Source organism: Xenopus laevis, chromosome 3L (assembly GCF_017654675.1).
Source record: "Xenopus laevis strain J_2021 chromosome 3L, Xenopus_laevis_v10.1, whole genome shotgun sequence".
Classification (NCBI taxonomy): domain Eukaryota; kingdom Metazoa; phylum Chordata; class Amphibia; order Anura; family Pipidae; genus Xenopus; species Xenopus laevis.
In genome coordinates, this window is record NC_054375.1 from 26,785,090 (window position 1) to 26,804,482 (window position 19,393).

At 41.2% G+C, this 19,393-nt stretch overlaps 1 protein-coding gene across 1 annotated transcript in view; it reads right to left on the reverse strand.

Annotated features, from left to right (window-relative positions):
- LOC108710821 (bifunctional heparan sulfate N-deacetylase/N-sulfotransferase 1) overlaps window positions 1-745 on the reverse strand; it is a 60,240-nt gene extending 59,495 nt beyond the window's left edge. Inside the window, exon 1 of the mRNA XM_018251993.2 lies at window positions 574-745. The gene's annotated coding sequence lies outside the window, so the exon portion shown is untranslated. The remainder of the gene's footprint in view (window positions 1-573) is intronic.
- Between the last annotated feature and the right edge of the window lie 18,648 nt (window positions 746-19,393).

Sequence of the window (19,393 nt, forward strand, 5' to 3'; positions counted from 1 at the left end):
ATTGTGCACTGTGTAGTGCAAAGGGGGAGCTCTAGTGTAAATGTTGCACTGTGTAGTGCAAAGGGAGTGCTCTAGTGTAAATGTTGAAATGTGTAGTGCAAAGGGGAGCTCTAGTGTAAGTTGTGCACTTTGTAGTAAAGGGGGAACTGTAGTGTAAATGAATGTTGCACTGTGTAGCGGAAAAGGGGGATTTTAGTGTAAATGTTGCACTGTATAGTACAAGGGGAGTTCTAGTGTAAATTATGCACTGTATAGTGCAAAGGGAGCACTCTAGTGTAAAGGTTGCACCGTGGCCTGCAAGGTTTTACATTAGTTCTCTGCCACCCAAAGGTGATCAAAGGTTGCAGGGAGTTGTAGTGCAACAACAGACAAAAGGTAGAGGGTAGGCTAGCCCTTACATTATTCACATTGACACACTTCATGAGTTGTGGGCAGTGTATCCCCTGTATGTGCATTCAGCTATTCATCTCACACAGTCATCTGCTGCCCTGGCTCATTGTGAAGCTGCCATGCAACATGTGTATCTCATTGGTGCCCGCTCTTAAAGGGACCACATGCCACCCCGCCGCTTACCTGTTGTGTTCATGGCCGTTCCCCCTCCAGTCGTGGAGCTGGGCCGAGTCCTCCGTTTCCCCCGTGTTCCCTATCCCTGCCCCGGCCAGTCTGTGGGCTGGGAACAGTGGGCTCTTACACACAGGCTGCCCAGAGCCTGCCGCACAGACACAGAAAGAGAGAGAGAGGGGGAGGGGACTGAGGAGGAGGAGGGGGAGGAGAGAAGGGGGCAGGCCAGTAAATCCTTCACAAAGGCAGTGCTAATGCCCGTTAACTCATTCACTGCCTCGCACCACTTTCCTCTCAGCACCAGAGAATCAGGTTCGGTTTTGTACATCATTTTACAGAATAGCTATGAAAATAAAACAAACATATTTCCTTTTAATCTAGGACACCAGCTGGATCATTTCTTGCAACAAAATAAATACTTCATAAAATTCCATTCCTTGGGCTTCCTATGAAAATATTACTGGCCATCAAAAACATTACCCTTGCCATTCAATAGTATACTTGATGAAAGATATAAATGTATGTTTTCTTTTTCCAGAAAAACTGACGCTTTAACTTTTAGTATGTTATAGAGCCGCCCATTATAAGCAACTTTTCAATTGGTCTTCATTATTTCATTTATTTTTTTTAAGATTTTGAATTATTTGGCTTCTTCTTCTGACTCTTTCCAGATTTCAAATTGGGGTCACTGACCCCCTTTAAAAAAAAAAAAAACAAAGGCTCTGCAAGGCTGCAAATGTTATTGCTACATTTTATGATTCAGCTTTCTATTTAGATCCTCTCCTTTGGTAATTTGGAGCCTAGCAACCAGATTGCTAAAATTGCAAACGGGAAAGCTAATCAGTAAAAAGCTAAATAACTAAAAAAAAACACAAATAATAAAAAATGAAAACCAATTACAAATTTGGATACTGTCATGGGAAAACTTGTTTTTTTTAAAAACACATCAGTTAATAGTGCTGCTCCGGCAGAATTCTGCACTGAAATCCATTTCTCAAAAGAGCAAACAGATTTTTTTATATTCAAATTTGAAATCTGACATAGGGCTAGACATATTGTCAGTTTCCCAGCTGCCCCCAGTCATGTGACTTGTGCCTGCACTTGGAACTACTCTGGGGCAGATGGGAAACTGACAATATGTCTAGCCCCATGTCAGATTTCAAAATTGAATATAAAAAAAAATCTGTTTGCTCTTTTGAGAAATGGATTTCAGTGCAGAATTCTGCTGGAGCAGCACTATTAACTTATGCGTTTTGAAAAAAACATGTTTTCCCATGACAGTATGCCTTTAACTAAAAGGTGAACAACAGCTTTAAGGGGCCTTTTGTGCACATGTACTGCCAGATGATCAGATCCATAAAGCAATGTTGTTCTTGCCCAAAGGAATATTCCAGTCTTCCCGATTAATATCAGACAGTCCCAATCACATATTGATCAATAAGGTTTAACTAGCGGCTACAGGGACCCAAAGCAAAATCATTTTGGGACCCAGTAAAATTTGCAAATAAGACAATTTGCTTGTTGCTCACTGCCATGTAGGTCCCTCCAGGACTGGCAATCTGTGAGTTCTGGCAAATGCCAGAGGGGTTGCTATAAGGTTCCATAGAAAGTCAGTATTTAGTGGGCTGGGGGGCTGTTTGGGCCTCTGTGTAGGCTGATTGGGCCTATTTTGACTCTCAGTCCAGACCTGGTTCCCTCTGTACCTCCTGGGCCCCCCAATCATTCTGAAGGCCTGCTTCATCTACGTTTATGCCCCTGTGTCAGATCAATATTCTATTTCCACCCAGAACCAGTATGATTCTGTTTGTGTCAGCCAGCAATATCAGCAGGACAACAGGCAACTTTTCGTACTCTGAATCCCTAGGTGATGCACTGGCACTATGCTAATGTAGAAGAGGGGGATTGTGTTGGTCCCAGTAGAACCCAATAGACTATTGTTACGTAGTTACATAGTAACATACATAGTAAGTTAGGTTGAAAAAAGTCCATCAAGTTAAACCTTTTAACTCTATTTTGACCTGCCTAACTGCCAGTTGATCCAGAGGAAGGCAAAAAGCCCATCTGAAGCCTCTCCAATTTGCCTCAGAGGGCAAAAAATTCCTTCCGGACTCCAAGATGGCAATGGGATTGTACTATGAGCTATTTTCCATAACCCTGTATTTCCTCACTTGCTAAAAAGCCATCCAACCCATTCTTAAAGCTATCTAATGTATCAGCCAGTACAACTAATTCAGGGAGAGAATTCCACATCTTCACAGCTCTCACTGTAAAAAACCCATTCCAAATATTTAGGAGGAACCTCTTTTCTTCTAATCGGAATGGGTGACCTTGTGACAGCTGGAAAGACCTACTGGTAAATAAATCATTAGATTATTATATGATCCCCTTATATATTTATACATAGTTATCATATCACCCCTAAAGCACCTCTTCTCCAGCGTGAAGCACTCCAATTTGGCCAGGCTTTCCTCATAGCTAAGATTTTCCATACCTTTTACCAGCTTAGTTGCCCTTCTCTGATTCCATAATGTCCTGTTTTGGTGCTTGAAATTAAAACTTTACGGTAGTGTGTGTTAGATTTGCCATTTTACCCCTTTAAAAACTGGACCCAAATAAAAGTTGCACTCTGCATGACTATTTACCGAATTTGGATGGATGGTGCAGGCTGCACTGTTTCACGTGCCATGACTAGAGTTGCCACCTGGCCGGTATTTCTCCGGCCTGGCCGGTAAAAATGATGGTTGATCCCAATGTTAGTAATAGGGAAAAAAAAAAATATATAGGAAGGCCGGTATTTTTTTCCAGAAAAGGTGGCAACCCTAGCCATGATGCCTCTGAATGAATTGAATGCCGGCTGAAGTGGCAGCTTTTTGGTCTAGGGTCAAATCAATAGCCTCCGGGACTGATATCTGATTGTGGCTTGTTTATATATTGATTGGGTACACTGAAAAATCCCACTGGCTAAAGAACTGGCCTGGGTTGTGGATATGGTCCTAGTCTTGAAGGGGTGGTTCTCCTCTAAGTTAACTTTTAGTATGTTATAGAATGGCTAATTCTTAGTAACTTTTTAATTGGCCTTCATTTTTTCAAATGCTGCACAAAGAGACTGGCAAATGCACTGCCTATGGCAATTATGACAGGCTCTGGCAACCAAGCCGGACTGGTAATCTGTGGGTTGTGGCTGCTGTAAGGTCCCATAGACAGTCACGTGTACAGAAGTATGCGTCCCTGGTGCTCTTTAGGTTGCGGATGGGCGGCATGCCAGCCCTAAAACTTGCTGCCCTAGGCCCGGGCCTTTGTGGCTTTGCCACAAATCTAGCCCTGTGTATTCAGGCCCTTTCCTATTCCCTTTTAATTCAGGCTTCAGTGAAACGCTGCTGATGGCTTCCTATCTTACACAGAGAGAACCTTACCAGAGTAAGTCACACAAGACACAATATCACTCAACTATATTATCATCTTCAATTGATTATTGATTTTTAGCAGCCTTTAGCTCTGGGTGGATGAAAAGAGGTAATCAAGTTTCTCTACCTGCCCTGCCTACATTTGTTGTTCTGTGAGTCCTGAGGCTATTACATCTGCTTGTACATCCTATAGGGAGCAGTAACTGGAAACACTAAAGCATATAAAATCATTGCCACATGGGTAACCATTCTAATGCACCATTAACATCAGGGCTTTTGTGAGGGTATTGCTGTGTAAACATTCACTGTAAGGAATTTGCATAACAATGACACAGTTTGTGTGAAATTATTCTGCCCAACAATTGCTTTGTAATAAGGCAAGGATTGAAGGCCTTTTGTTTTAAATAGACAAAAGTGTGTCTCATCAACCAACCTTCTATAAACCTGAAACAGAGAGTATGCACACAAGGGCTTAGGGGCAGAGGACACAGAGGGCATATCATAGGTACAGTGATAAATGGCTGTGGCACATGGGGCAATATTGCTAACTGTGTGGATACTAGTCTCTGGGAAGGGATAGCAATTATAGTAGAGAGAGAGAGATGGTGCCTATATTAACAGTGGGGATAATAGTCTCTGGGAAGGGAGTGTGACTGTGGGATGGCAGGTACAGTAGGGAGAGATGGTGCCCATAGTAACAATGGGATAATAGTCTCTGGGAAGGGAGTGTGGCTGTGGGATAGCAGGTATAGTAGGGAGAGATGGTGACTATAGTAGCAGTGGGATAATAGTCTCTGGGAAGGGACTGTGACTGTGGGATAGCAGGTACAGTAGGGAGAGATGGTGCCTATAGTAACAGTGGTATAATAGTCTCTGGGAAGGGACTGTGGCATAGCAGGTATAGTAGGGAGAGATGGTGCCTATAGTAACAGTGGGGATAATAGTCTCTGGGAAGGGAATGTGACTGTGGGATAACAGGTATAGTAGGGAGAGATGGTGCCTATAGTAACAGTGGTATAATAGTCTCTTGGAAGGGACTGTGGCTGTGGGATAGCAGGTATAGTAGGGAGAGATGGTGCCTATAGTAACAGTGGGATTATAGTCTCTGGGAAGGGACTGTGGTTGTGGGATAGCAGGTATAGTAGGGAGAGATGGTGACTATAGTAACAGTGGGATAATAATTTCTGGGAAGGGACTGTGGCTGTGGGATAGCAGGTATAGTAGGGAGAGATGGTGCCTATAGTAACAGTGGGGATAATAGTCTCTGGGAAGGGAGTGTGGCTGTGGGATAGCAGGTATAGTAGGGAGAGATGGTGACTATAGTAGCAGTGGGATAATAGTCTCTGGGAAGGGACTGTGACTGTGGGATAGCAGGTACAGTAGGGAGAGATGGTGCCTATAGTAACAGTGGTATAATAGTCTCTGGGAAGGGACTGTGGCATAGCAGGTATAGTAGGGAGAGATGGTGCCTATAGTAACAGTGGGGATAATAGTCTCTGGGAAGGGAATGTGACTGTGGGATAACAGGTATAGTAGGGAGAGATGGTGCCTATAGTAACAGTGGTATAATAGTCTCTTGGAAGGGACTGTGGCTGTGGGATAGCAGGTATAGTAGGGAGAGATGGTGCCTATAGTAACAGTGGGGATAATAGTCTCTGGGAAGGGAATGTGACTGTGGCATAGCAGGTATAGTAGGGAGAGCTGGAGCCTATAGTAACAGTGGGATAATAGTCTCTGGGAAGGGACTGTGGCTGTAGGATAACAGGTATAGTAGGGAGAGATGGTGACTATAGTAACAGTGGGATAATAATTTCTGGGAAGGGACTGTGGCTGTGGGATAGCAGGTATAGTAGGGAGAGATGGTGCCTATAGTAACAGTGGGGATAATAGTCTCTGGGAAGGGAATGTGACTGTGGCATAGCAGGTATAGTAGGGAGAGATGGTGCCTATAGTAGCAGTGGGATAATAGTCTCTGGGAAGGGACTGTGGTTGTGGGATAGCAGGTATAGTAGGGAGAGATGGTGCTTATAGTAGCAGTGAGATAATAGTCTCTGGGAAGGGCCTGTGGTTGTGGGATAGCAGGTATAGTAGGGAGAGATGGAGCCTATAGTAACAGTGGGATTATAGTCTCTGGGAAGGGACTGTGGCTGTAGGATAACAGGTATAGTAGGGAGAGATGGTGCCTATAGTAACAGTGGGGATAATAGTCTCTGGGAAGGGACTGTGGCTGTAGGATAACAGGTATAGTAGGAAGAGATGGTGCCTATAGTAACAGTGGGATAATAGTCTCTGGGAACGGACTGTGGCTGTAGTATAACAGGTATAGTAGGGAGAGATGGTGACTATAGTAACAGTGGGATAATAGTCTCTGGGAACGGACTGTGGTTGTAGTATAACAGGTATAGTAGGGAGAGATGGTGCCTATAGTAACAGTGGGATAATAGTCTCTGGGAAGGGACTGTGACTGTAGGATAACAGGTATAGTAGGGAGAGATGGTGCCTATAGTAGAAGGCATGCCACATAAGACCCCTGCCTGGAAAAAGTGTTTAGCTCAAGGCTTCATCATAACATAACACAAACCATGGGGCTTATTTTTATGAATGCAGTGCAAAGGGCAAACTCGTATGGAAACCACAATGGGGGCATGTCATTGTTAGTCAAAAACACACTAAAATATTAAAAGACCTATGGCACCAGTTATATGTTGTCATTTGTCAAAACTCCCCATCTGCTAGTTTTCATGCAGATATATGGGAAAGAATGGAATAGAACATTTTGACTTACTATAGGTTTGTTTGCCTAGGGGACAATTTGTAATACATACTGTTTCATTCTGACTTTGGCGCTTACATACTAAAACTGACCATATTTGCAGCAGGTCTTCCATAATAATCCATAGCAACCGATTTGATGTTTGCAGAGGACTGGTAACTGCTACTTGGTAAATGGCTTATGTTCATGTTCATCGCCTTGATGCAAGCTTTCTAAATTTTTAGCCGTGGTAATTGCTATGGTGAACTTATACCGCTAACAAATATTATGTTTACTCATCTTTATGCTGGTACATATACATGGCACAGAGAGGGTTGCCACCTGGCCAGTATTTTACCGGCCTGGCTGGTAAAAATGATGGTTGATCCCAATGTTGTTAATAGGGGAAAAAGATAAATATATAGGAAAGGTGGGTACTTTTTTAACAGAAAATGTGGCAACCCTAGGCACAGAGTGTGTTTGGGTTTATCTCTACCATCAAAAACATCCTTCCCAACTGACATAAGCTTTCCATTCTCTTTAAATGCATTGTCTATGGCAGAAACATGTGCCTTTAAGCTTGTGCCGCATTGGGCTGATTAGACACAGACCAAGGATTTGCTGCCTGTTGCCTACTTCTGTGCCAGCACTTTCCCCTCAGACTGGGGCAGCAGCCTTTCCCAAGACCCACTGTTCTATTAAATATGATTGGTTATTGAGGAATGCAAGGAATTATGAGAATAAGGGTAACAAAAAAAAAGTACAACTAAAAAGTAAGTGCTGTAAGTCTAAACAGCAAAACAGATGTCAATAAGGCAGACTTTGCCTTTACAATATCTTGCTGTTGGTGGTTTCTGACCTATAATGAAATTATGCAGAGGACTGAAGTAATGCTTTTTGCAGTCCAAGAGACAGTTCTGAGCTGAATGGGGCGAGGCACGTCAAATTATCCTCATATAGAGGCAGGGAGAAATCTAAATAATTGATAGAACTGAGAATGTGTAGGGATTTTCAGTTGGAACAATGAGGGGTTAGAAGGGAGAATTTAATTTTCTGAGAGGAGTGGCAGGCAGGAGGTGGGAGATCATGACGGTCAATGAGGAAACAGGGAGTGGGATAGATAGTAGGGGATTTGGGAATTCACAAAAATGTAGAAAAGGAAATGGAAGTTTAATAAAATAACAGCAGTTAACTACATAACAGACCATGGTGAGTCACCCCAGTCACAGACCTTGTTACTCCATATTTAAAGGGCAAATATATCCTACTTAAAAGTATGGTATTCTGTCATTTTAGTTAGGGTGCTTACCTATTTGCATAACTGTATTTATGCAACTGAGTACTGCCTTATTTTTTTTTACCCTTGAACCTGTATATCTAAATCTTATTCTTGTTTGTCCTAGCAACTGAGCTTCTGTTTATAGAGTTCTGTTATAAGTATTGTGGTTCAGCACTTAAATCTACTCCCTGGCAGAACTGGGGTTTGGAGATTAATGAAGGAATCTGCCAGCCTAAGGGTGGGGTGGTGGAATAGTCAGTGCAAGTGTATCACAAAGCACACATAATAATATTTTATTTTAGCAAGGGCTCTCTAGTGTTTCATATCCTTAGAGTGTTGGAGAAATGACCTTCTAGGTGTAGTTGGGTGTAACTGAATGGACAATGTTGGAAAATGTGCTGCTGATGGGTTTAGTGGGACCAGTCTGCTTTTTCATGTACCAGTAAAGCATATCCTCCAAAGCTATAACCATATGTTAAATCTGGGGCAGGTCTGAGGCTTTATTTTTGCTGCTGGAGGCCGTTTGTGAATAATCCCAGTTTGTGTTCCGATTCCTTTTGATCCTTTTTTTAGAATTGGGTTTTGAAATCCCTGAGGTCCCTATGTGAAAAGGATGAACTGGTTCTACCCTGTACAAAGAAATGAAGAATGTGACAGGTGTCCTTGGTGCTGGGCGAGAGACGACCCCTTTCAATCCACTACGTGTTTGATCTATAAGCTTTCAGCTCTGATCAGTAGTGCTCAGTGCTCTTTTAGTAATGTAAGGGCTGCACCTGTGCCTATTGTTGGTGAGATGAAGCAGAATGACAGTGTTGGTTTATCAGTGGTAAACATTAGTCCTTTTATGGTTCAAGGGGACGGTATCACACAAGACAGTAACCTGGAAGAGCTGGAAGCCTGGGCCAATATCGTCCTGGAATCATGGCCAGATTTAGAGGAGTGAAGAAACTGGCAGTGCCCCAAATTCCCCATATTAGAACTGTGATATTAATAGTTAATCCCATGGGTATAGACCCCACATGACATCTAGACTACAGATGGAACCCCATAACACTTGTTGTATGCTCAATGGGCTATACTGTTCAGTGATAAAGCCACTCATCGAAATAAATACAGAGTCCATCAGGTCAAAGGGCCAATCATCTGCTTTCTGGTTGTTGAGGTCTATGAGTACAACATCCAGACATTATTTTAAATTTCAGACTGACGTAACATGATAGGTACCGAGTTCCTAAACTGACTTGAAATGCCACCTCTCTATCTTTTCTATTTATCTATCTATCTATCTATCTATCTTCCTCTCTCTTTCTTTTTTTTTTCCCTACCTTTATCTTTTCTCTCTCTTCCCCCTCCCTTCACACCCCCTGCTCCATCCCTGTTACACGCATACGCATCCCTGTTACATGCGGCACAGCTGATAAATGGTAATACAAGAAGTTACCGGAAAAGACTTGATAACCTAAACAGAACGATAGGATAGCCCACAAGAACTACCTATTGATTATATACAAGCCTCTATTTATTCACTGTCTCTTTATCAATCTATTTATTTGTTTGCTTTTTCTTCTTTTTTTTTTAAATGGAAATCAATAAAAGCTCTCAAATTAAAAAAGAAAAATTCAGGCTGAAGAAAGGCAGATAAAAGAAATGAAGACCAACTGCAAATTGTCTCCAAACATCTCCTTTTGAGCTCATATTTCATTTTAACTAACTGCTTGGTTAAATAGAGAATAAAGTTCATCTACCTTAGCAGAACCTGTAGGCACAATCAGCTCTGGGATCATTCAAAACACTCATTTGAGGTGCCAAACATAGTCTGATCTGGATCTCCAGGAGACTGCCTGTGGCCACTTTATAGACTAGAAGTCTGATGTGCATGGTAATTTCTCCTACCATGATTACAATCCCCATGGAGGGTATGGTGACCCTTAAAATTGAGATTAAAGACCACAACTTAAATGCTGTATTTACTGTACCAGCAGAGGGGTTAAGCAGCACTATAACAGTAATGCTCAGTCTCTACAGGAGCTTCATATCCTGGATTGTGTTAGGCCATCTTTTGTGTCATTGGCACTGCACATGCTCAGTTTTCTCCGGGCTGCTGTTGAGAAGCTATGCTCTGGGGTTGTTGGAACCAATAAAGTGGTGGCTCACCTTTATGTTAACTTTTAGTATTTTAGAGAAAGGCTAATTCTAAGCAACTTTTTAATTAGCCTTCATTTTTTTTTAAATTATTTGTCTTCTTCTTCTTTCCAGCTTTTCAAAACCCCTTCTAAAAACAAATACTCTGTAAGGCTACACATGTATTGTTATTGCTACTTTTTATTACTCATCTTTCTATTCCGGCCCTCTACTATTCATGTTATAGTCTCTCATTCATATCAATGCATGGTCGGTAGCAGGCCTGCATTTGTGGTGAGGCCACAAAGGCCTGGGCCTAGGGCGACAACATTTTAAGGACAGCATGTCCCCAGCTGCATCCTAAGGAGCACTGGGTACTCCAGTGCTGGAAAGCAAGTGAGCACAGGAAGTTTTGCATCATAGCGCCTGGCACTAGGACCATGCGGCCACAGGAAGGGGTGTGCGCATTCAAAGTGCCCCAGGGTGCCGCGTCCTAATATCTGGCCCTGGTTGCTAGGGTAATTTGGAACCTATAACAACCAGATTGATGAAATGGCAAACCGAAGAGCTGCTGAATAAAAAGCAAAATAACTCAAAAACCACAAATGCTAAAAATGCTAAAAATTAAAAATTAAAACCCAATTGCAAATTGTCTCAGAATATCATCATACTAAAAGTTAATTTAAGCAGAGAATGTAGATTGTCTGCCATAGAAGCTTATGGTACAGGGCTGGTCATTATATTCTGATGCAGAATGCACTGGTTTCTGAGCTACCATGTAAAATGAATCTGAAGATAGGGCTGGTATAGACTTCAATACCATAATGTGTACATTTCTAGCCTTATTTCTTTAATTGAGTTTTAGTACCCCTTTAAATCCTTTTAACAATTCTTAAAATTGCTAGAAAAGTTTAATGCTGAAAGAATGGCCTGCCAGCTGTTGTTGAAATCCAACTCTTTGCATGCCAGCGGGGTTGTGGAACTTGAAGTTAAACAATATCTGGAATCTTGCAGGATTTACAGCTTTCTGTATGCTAAAAAAAAACCTGCGATAAAATACATTGCTTTTATCTATATTTTTCCCAAGGGGCTGAGGGCCAAGGGCAAGTACTTCCTTAGTTCTTACTGTCTCTAAATCCACACTTGTTATTAAAATCATATTTATTATTTTTATGTATAAGATCACTTGTGTTGTTCTTGCTCAGTTATGTTTGTTGGCCAGTCGCTACTGTTAAATTTCTAATAGTATTCTCCATGGCAGCTTCAATTTAGCCTCATTGTTTGCAAACTTAGGAGATAATGGGTTAACAGGGAACAGCTTGGGGTCCCTGTGTTTTTTTCTGGGATGGTGGGTTCTTGCCCCAACCTGCAGCAGAATTCCCTGCATTCTTTCTAGCGGATACTTTAAATGTTCAGCTCTCATGGTGTCACCCCCTGAGGCTTAAATGGACTTTCAGGACTGTAGAGAAGGGAAATAACTGCTAAACTGGAACATAGATTTAATAGAGCAATACGGAGAACTATGACTGAGATGAGACCCAAAATGACGTATTCCCTTCCACAGGCACCAGCTCATTCATTCACTCTCAAACACAGACCGATGGGGCCCTTGCCAGTGATTTAGGGCCTTATCATTCCTGATGTATTGTTTCTGCTACGGGCACATATAGATCTGTCTTAAGGAACAGTGGCATAACTACTGGTACTGCCGAGTTATATGGCACATGGCATTGTGCACTTGAATAAAGAACCAACGATTGTAAAATATAAGTATATTATAAGTCACAAGGAGTTCCGTGACCATATAAATGCACAAGGCCAAAAGCCTCATATTTTTCAACAGGGGGTAATTTATTTATAGGGATGCACCTAATCCAGGATTCGGTTCTGGATTCGGCCGAATCCAAGTGCCTTGCCATACCAAATCCGAATCCAAAGAATTACATGACTTTTCATTACACAAATAAGGAAGTCAAAATTTTTTTACCCACACGCTGCACACGTGTTTCTATTTTCCTCTTTCCCACCTAATTGAAATTAGGGTTCCATTCGGTATTCAGCATAATCTTTCACAAAGGTTTCAGGAGTCTGCCGAATCATTTACAGCATATTCATGGACAACATGAGCCTACTGATAATTCTGATTCAGGATTCCCCATACCCCCCAGCCAGGTCCGGACTGAGAATTAAAATAGGCCCTGGCATTTCAGCCCACACAGAGGCCCAAACAGCCCCCACCAGCCTAATAAAGACTGACTTTCAATGGGACCTTATAGCAGCCCCTCTGGCATTTGCCAGAATCCCCAGATTGCCAGTCCGGGCCTGCCCCCAGCTGAACCCCGTCCTGTTCACCTCTTCTCCTTGTTCTCAGGGTGCTGGTATAGGTCAGGGGGCCCTCACTAATGAAAATTAAATGTGACCCCCCCCCAGGAAAATGACTAAAATCATCTTTAAACACAGAAAATGGCTGTTTTTGTTTCCTTTGACGATAACAAAATGTTCCCTGCAGAAATAACAACCCCCTAATGAAAGGAGACATCTCACAGGTATAATGCTAGCCTGGGGCCACATCGACAGCAAAGGTTAAGTGGGAAAAGCAGAATAATGATGGCCAAAGGGATTGTGGGTAAATACAAGCAGAGAAGAAAGTTGACACCAGCTCCTACTGTGTTATAATGACCTGAGAAACTGAAGAGATCTTCTCAACCCTCCCCTGTATATTGTTGATAGAACTTCTGACCTAGAGAGGACGCGACTTCTGAAAGGTAAAAATATCTCACAGCAAACTGAAATTATCAGCATCCTTGGTCAGGAGATACACAAACACAACTTCAGTGACAAAAAGAATGCAGAAAGCAGAGCAACAATTGATGAACCATATACTTACAGCAGCTAGGAGGCTCATATGTTCAAAATGGAAACAGAGAGGGATCCCCACAATAAACGACGTCCAAGACAAAGTGGAAAAGGTGCAGAGAATGGAATACATGTCAGCCATACACAACAACAGAAACCCACTTATGATGAAATATGTACAAACTGGGTATACCCCTTCCCCAACACCGCTACCCGAACAAACCAGGAACATAAAAAAACCCCACCTGCGTGAGTGACACAAAGACCCAACGCCCCTGAACCCTGCCCTCAATATGTAGCTACAGATGGAAAGAGAATAGAGGAATATGCACCGCGTTCTCTGGCTAGGATCCAAACACACCCAAGCCCCAAACATACCAAATCGCAAGACATATTCGGTAATGTCACCATGTCCCCCAATTCCACGGTGTGTGATGTGATATGTCGCTTCACCTTGTCTAATTTTGCAACATTTCACTGCACTTAGCTAATTTTTTCCATGACTTTGTTCTTGTTTTCTTATTTCTGTTTCTTTTTGCTCTTCTTTTTGTTATGATTATTATCTGTGTCAAAAATCAACAAAATAAAGAAATAAAGAATAAAAAAAAGTAATACTTGATATAAATATTCCTTATAGGGAAGTCCCCACAGAAACACCAGACATTGTAAAAAACATTGTAAAAAACAGTCCAGAGAATCAGAGAATTATCATCCGAGTCTAGTATATGACTGTCCAAATGAGATCCACAGGCCTGTGGCATGCTGTCTCTATTATATCATATTTATACTTACATATTTATATATTTACATATTTATTCCCCCAAACATAATCCTTGGTTTATGGAAACTCTCAGACAACACTGTTTTAGGAGTTACTTTTATGGCTTAGATTCCAGTAATCTCTCTGAAGTCTGACCTCCCTCATGTAATGAGGCATTTCCACTTTCTGGGAGGGAACGTAATTTTTATTTAGGGGGCGGTTACTGAAGTGAACACTGGGTCCTCAGCTTTAGTTCATATTATGGGGCATATTTTTAGAAAAGTATTAAAATTCCCAGCAAATTATCCTAAACGCCTTCTTAATACTTTTGGATGATTTGTTGAAGAATTGCCTTTTTTTACTCTTTGATGAAATGGAATATGCTGTAGTTCAGCAACAAGTAAGCACCTAAAAATCAATTTTACTAATTAGTTAGTTGTATGACATGGAATGTAGTTTAATAACATCCGAGAGCCTAAAACTAAGAAACACTGCTATTTGCTACAGATTTGGGATCTGTTATCCAGAAAGCTCCAGATTACAGAAAGGCAATCTCCCATTTCATCCAAATAATCCAATTTTTTTAAAAATATATTTTCTTTTTCTCTGTATTAATAAAACCGTACCTTGTTCTTGATCCAAACCAGGGCTGCCATTAGAAATCAAGGTGCCCCGTACAAAAATTTTTTGGGGCCCCCTGGGAAATACAGGATTATAAATATATGGGGCTACTAAGGGACAACACACTGAGGATGTGGGACTTGTATTTAAGTATCTGTCTCTCTCTCTTTCTGTTTCTTATTGTTTTCTTCATCTGGGCAGATCATGTGATACAGAGCTGTAAGTGGTTATCGGGTAGTAAGGTTGCTACAGCTGTAAGTGACAACAGGGAAGGAATTAACCTGCAGGTATGTTAGATTCTTGATTAACAAAGAGCAGAATGTTCAGCCTTTGGGGGATAATTGGGAAATGTCAGAGGACTATGCTTGACTCCTGAGTAATGTGCCTTCATGTCCTTGCATGTTATGAATATTTCTAAATTGGGGGGCACAGGGCATCAGAAAGTAGCATTGCTGCAGTCTACATAGTTACATAGTTACATAGTTAAATTGGGTTGAAAAAAGTCCATCAAGTTCAACTCCTCCAAATGAAAACCCAGCATCCATACACACACCCCTCCCTAATTTTAATTAAATTATATATACCCATATCTATACTAACTATAGAGTTTAATATCACAATAGCCTTTGATATTATGTCTGTCCAAAAAATCATCCAAGCCATTCTTAAAGGCATTAACAGAATCAGCCATCACAACATCACCCGGCAGTGCATTCCACAACCTCACTGTCCTGACTGTGAAGAACCCTCTACGTTGCTTCAAATGAAAGTTCTTTTCTTCTAGTCTAAAGGGGAGGCCTCTGTACGGTGATCCACTTTATGGGTAAAACGGTCCCCTGCTATTTGTCTATCATGTCCCCTCGCAAGCGCCTTTTTTCCAGAGAAAACAACCCCAACCTTGACAGTCTACCCTCATAATTTAAGTCTTCCATCCCTCCAATTTAGTTGCACTTAGTCTCTGCACTCTCTCCAGCTCTAGGGCCAGTTTTAACCAAAGGCAGACTGTATGGGGCAGATTCACTAAGGGTCGAATTTCAAAGTTAAAAATACTTCGAAATTCGACCCTCGAATTGAAATCCTTCGACTTCGAATATCGAAGTCGAAGGATTTAGCGCTAATCCTGCGAATCGAACGATTCGAACGATTTTAATCCAACGATCGAAGGAAAATCCTTCGATCAAAAAATGGTTAGCAAACCTATGGGGACCTTCCCCATAGGCTAACATTGACTTCGGTAGGTTTTATCTGCCGAAGTAGGGGGTCGAAGTTTTTTTTAAAGGGAAAGTACTTCGACTATCGAATGGTCGAATAGTCGAACGATTTTTACTTCGATTCGTTCGATTTTGTTCGAATTCGAACGAATTTAACCAATTCGATGGTCGAAGTACCCAAAAAATACTTCGAAATTCGAATTTTTTTCATTCGAATCCTTCACTCGAAGTTAGTGAATCTGCCCCTATGTGTTCCCTGTTTATCCTCCCACTCCCCAAAGTTAACTTACTTATTATTCCATATCCCTGGCAGCCAGCCCACCGATTTGCATATCTTGCTATTTTTCCTATTAAACTAGGAGTGGGCCAGATCATGATGGTAAGTAGCTAAGGTTCATCTCCAAAACTCTCTCCTTATCACATAGCAGCAGTCGCTTGAAGTCATAAGCGTAGTCATATTATACATATGCAATACAATTTAAGACGATAAATCACACACAAAAAAATCCACTATACCCTAAAACAACACTGACCAATTATTTTCATTGTAATGGCTTGATTATACAATATATTGCATGCATAAGGATTTGGATAATAACAATGCGTACTCATTAAAAGAACTCTGTGCACATGGGGCGGATTGTATGTAAATGTCTATGTTCAATATATTGCCCCGTTTATTGTACAGCACTGTGGAATATGCTCATGCTTTATAAATATGTGTTGATAATAATACTATAATAATAATAATAATTATTATTTTCATGTTACTATGCAGACATATGGGGCTGTAAATGCACAGTGTGCCTGTTGTGGGTCAGTCCTGCTAAATTGCTTGATATAGTAGAATACCTATACAGGTATGGGACCTGTTATCCAGAATGCTCTGGACCTGTGGTTTTCGGGAAAACAGATCCGTGATTGGATCTTCATACATTTAGTCTACTAGAAAATCACATAAACGTTAAATAAACCCAATAGGCTGGTTTTGCTCCCAATAAGGATTCATTATATCTTAATATGGTCCAAGTACAAGGTACGGTTTTATTACTACAGAGAAAAAGGAATAATTTTTAAAAATAGGTATTATTTGGATACAATGGAGTCTATGGGAGATGGCCTTTCTGGATAACGTGTTTCTGGATAAATGGATCCCATACCTGTATTATATTATTTTTGTAGGGTACCTTTCTGTACAGCAGTGGTTCCCAAACTGTGGAGCAGTGGGTATGGGGTGCAGACTGAAGGCTTTCCTAAATACATTTGTGGGTCCAGCTTGGAGCTCCATTAGGGTGGAATTTTAGCTGCTGGAACATAACTATACCTATGTACAGTAAGTAACTTTGTTATGAGCTAAGGGGGCCCTGACCAAGGTTTGACCTCCAAGGTGGCTTGAACATAAAAAATCTGACAACCACTACTATACAGGTTCCTGCTAATGGTTTCTTGGTGTTTCTTCTCAAGCAGCGTAAATGTATTTTCTTCACACTTCATCATCTGGCACCATCTATAAGCCGAGTTTGGCTTAGGTGAATGCCAACAGAATACTACCTACCTGATTGTGTAGCAATTACTGTAAATCTTGGTATAGGGGGAATAATTGTTAAGGGCTGTTTTACATAGTTTGGGCTATGGCTCCTGGTGAGATTGTTGCCAATTCCTTGCTTTCTTCTTTGTGGCAGTAATTTGAGAAAGACCCTTAATTGTTGTAGCACTGTAATGTCACATGCACTGGTCTTCAAAGAGCCCTACTCCAACCCAACACCTGTGGATAAACTGCATTACCAAAAGCAGGCCAGCTCTAATCCCCAAATTCAGTGCCCAATTTACTAATGCTATTATGGCTAAATGGTAGCAAATCCCTCCAAAATATGTTGCCTTACATTGTTAGAAAAGCTCCCTTCCACTTTGTTACAACTGTTCTTCACATGTTGCCCAAACCCGAATCACGAAGATAGTCAGGGGGAGGTCTCCAATCCCATAGGTTAATGTGAAATGCAAACGGTGAATCATAATGGCGTGCATTCTTTTTGAGCAATATGGCTTGTGTTTTTCTCCAGCAGAAAAGGCCACAAGTTGTTGTATATAGAACATTGATAGAACACACAGTGCTGGTTCTGCCAAGAGCCAAGGAGAAAACCATATCTTAAGTGGTACTTTATTATGAGCAGCAAAAAGTTACCCCTAGTAACTTTTAGGCTAATGGAACACAGGACTGCTCCGCTCCCATCCCCTCCTTCCTACAAGCGCATTGACAGGTACATTGCCAGCCTGTGAGCACACACAAGGGTAAATTTCAGTGTAAAAATACATGCCTTAATCTAATGGTGCACGGGTGTTTTCATCACTACAGCCCTCAGACAGATTGTCAAAATTAGAGGAGGTCCAAGCCAACCAAGCTTGAGTAGTGCCCTCAAATGTCAGCGAGGGGGCATATACAATTGAGAATGTGAGTAGTCAGCGGGAGCAAGAGAGCCCGGACTAGGGGTAGGCAGAAGACTCTTCAAAAGGTACCTGCCCCATGCCCATTGCTGTGCCCTAGGCCTACCCCTAGTAGCTCCTGACAATACTGAATGTAAAGAGTCGTGTTGTAAACTCATTGATGCAGTGGCATGTGGTCCTGTGTTATGGCACCAAGGCCTGCCTGTCACCCCATATATGTGCAATATAGCACTTTTCATTGACTAAAAAATGAACAAGGACAGAAGGGCAGGGGCACTATGTTCACTGCTATTTTCCAGCAGATTGCAGCAGCAGACAAAATGTCCCATGCTCCATACCCCTAACAGCTGAATGTCCTAGTTTATTAACAAAATAACACATTTAGCATTTAGGTGCTTAAAGGGTTGTTCACCTTTAAATTAACGTTTAGTATGATGTAGAGAGTGAAATTCTGAGTCAATTTGCAATTAGTTTTCACTTTTTATTATTGGTTTTGAGTTATTTTGCTTTTTATTCAGCAGCTCTCCTGTTTGCAATTTCAGCTATACAAAATTCGGGGGTTGTGGAAGCACTCTTAAGGCTAAATTAAAGTATATTTAACTATAGTGGAAGTGCTACTTACAATGCACTTCCCTGGGCCCCTGTCTCATAAGTAATTCAGTATAAATGCAAGTGCATGTGTTTAAGGACAGGGGTTTTTAGTTACAAAGTTATGATCATAAAGTTGAAAGCCACCATACCACGTCAAGGTAAACCTCATATGGTGGTCCCTAACTTGTTTACCTCTGGTCATAGTAGTATAAAGGAACTGTGCCTCTCTACATAGTAGCATTAATTGAAGTAAATGTCTGCTGAGCTTTGGTTTCAATCTAAAGGCTAAATCCTCCCCCCGCCGCCACTACCTTGCGGCTTTTAAGAGGGAGTAATTGCTCAAACCAACGCCCATTTTTTTAAAACAATGTAATGACATATATGTAGTGAAGGCAAAGTAAAACCAAATGCACAGGTGCACACTTAAAACATGTGTATTTAAATATATGTGTTAGTATGGATGTAAATAGCTAGAAATATAAGAATAAACTAAATTAAATAGGGACAAACAAAGTTAACCCACCCCTTCAAACTAATGGTGGTCCTATGTTTTTAACTGCACCAAGTAACACCTTTGAATCTATTTAAACTTACTACACTTATTATTACACTTTATTTTGTTTGCATTATTTATTTTAGTTCACTGTTATATTTTTAGTTATTTAAATCCATACTGACACATATACTTATATGCACATAAGTGTGCACCTGTGCATTTGGTTTTACTTTGCCTTCACTACTTGTATGTCATTACATTGTTTTAAAAAACTGGGTGTTGGTTTGGGCAATTACTCC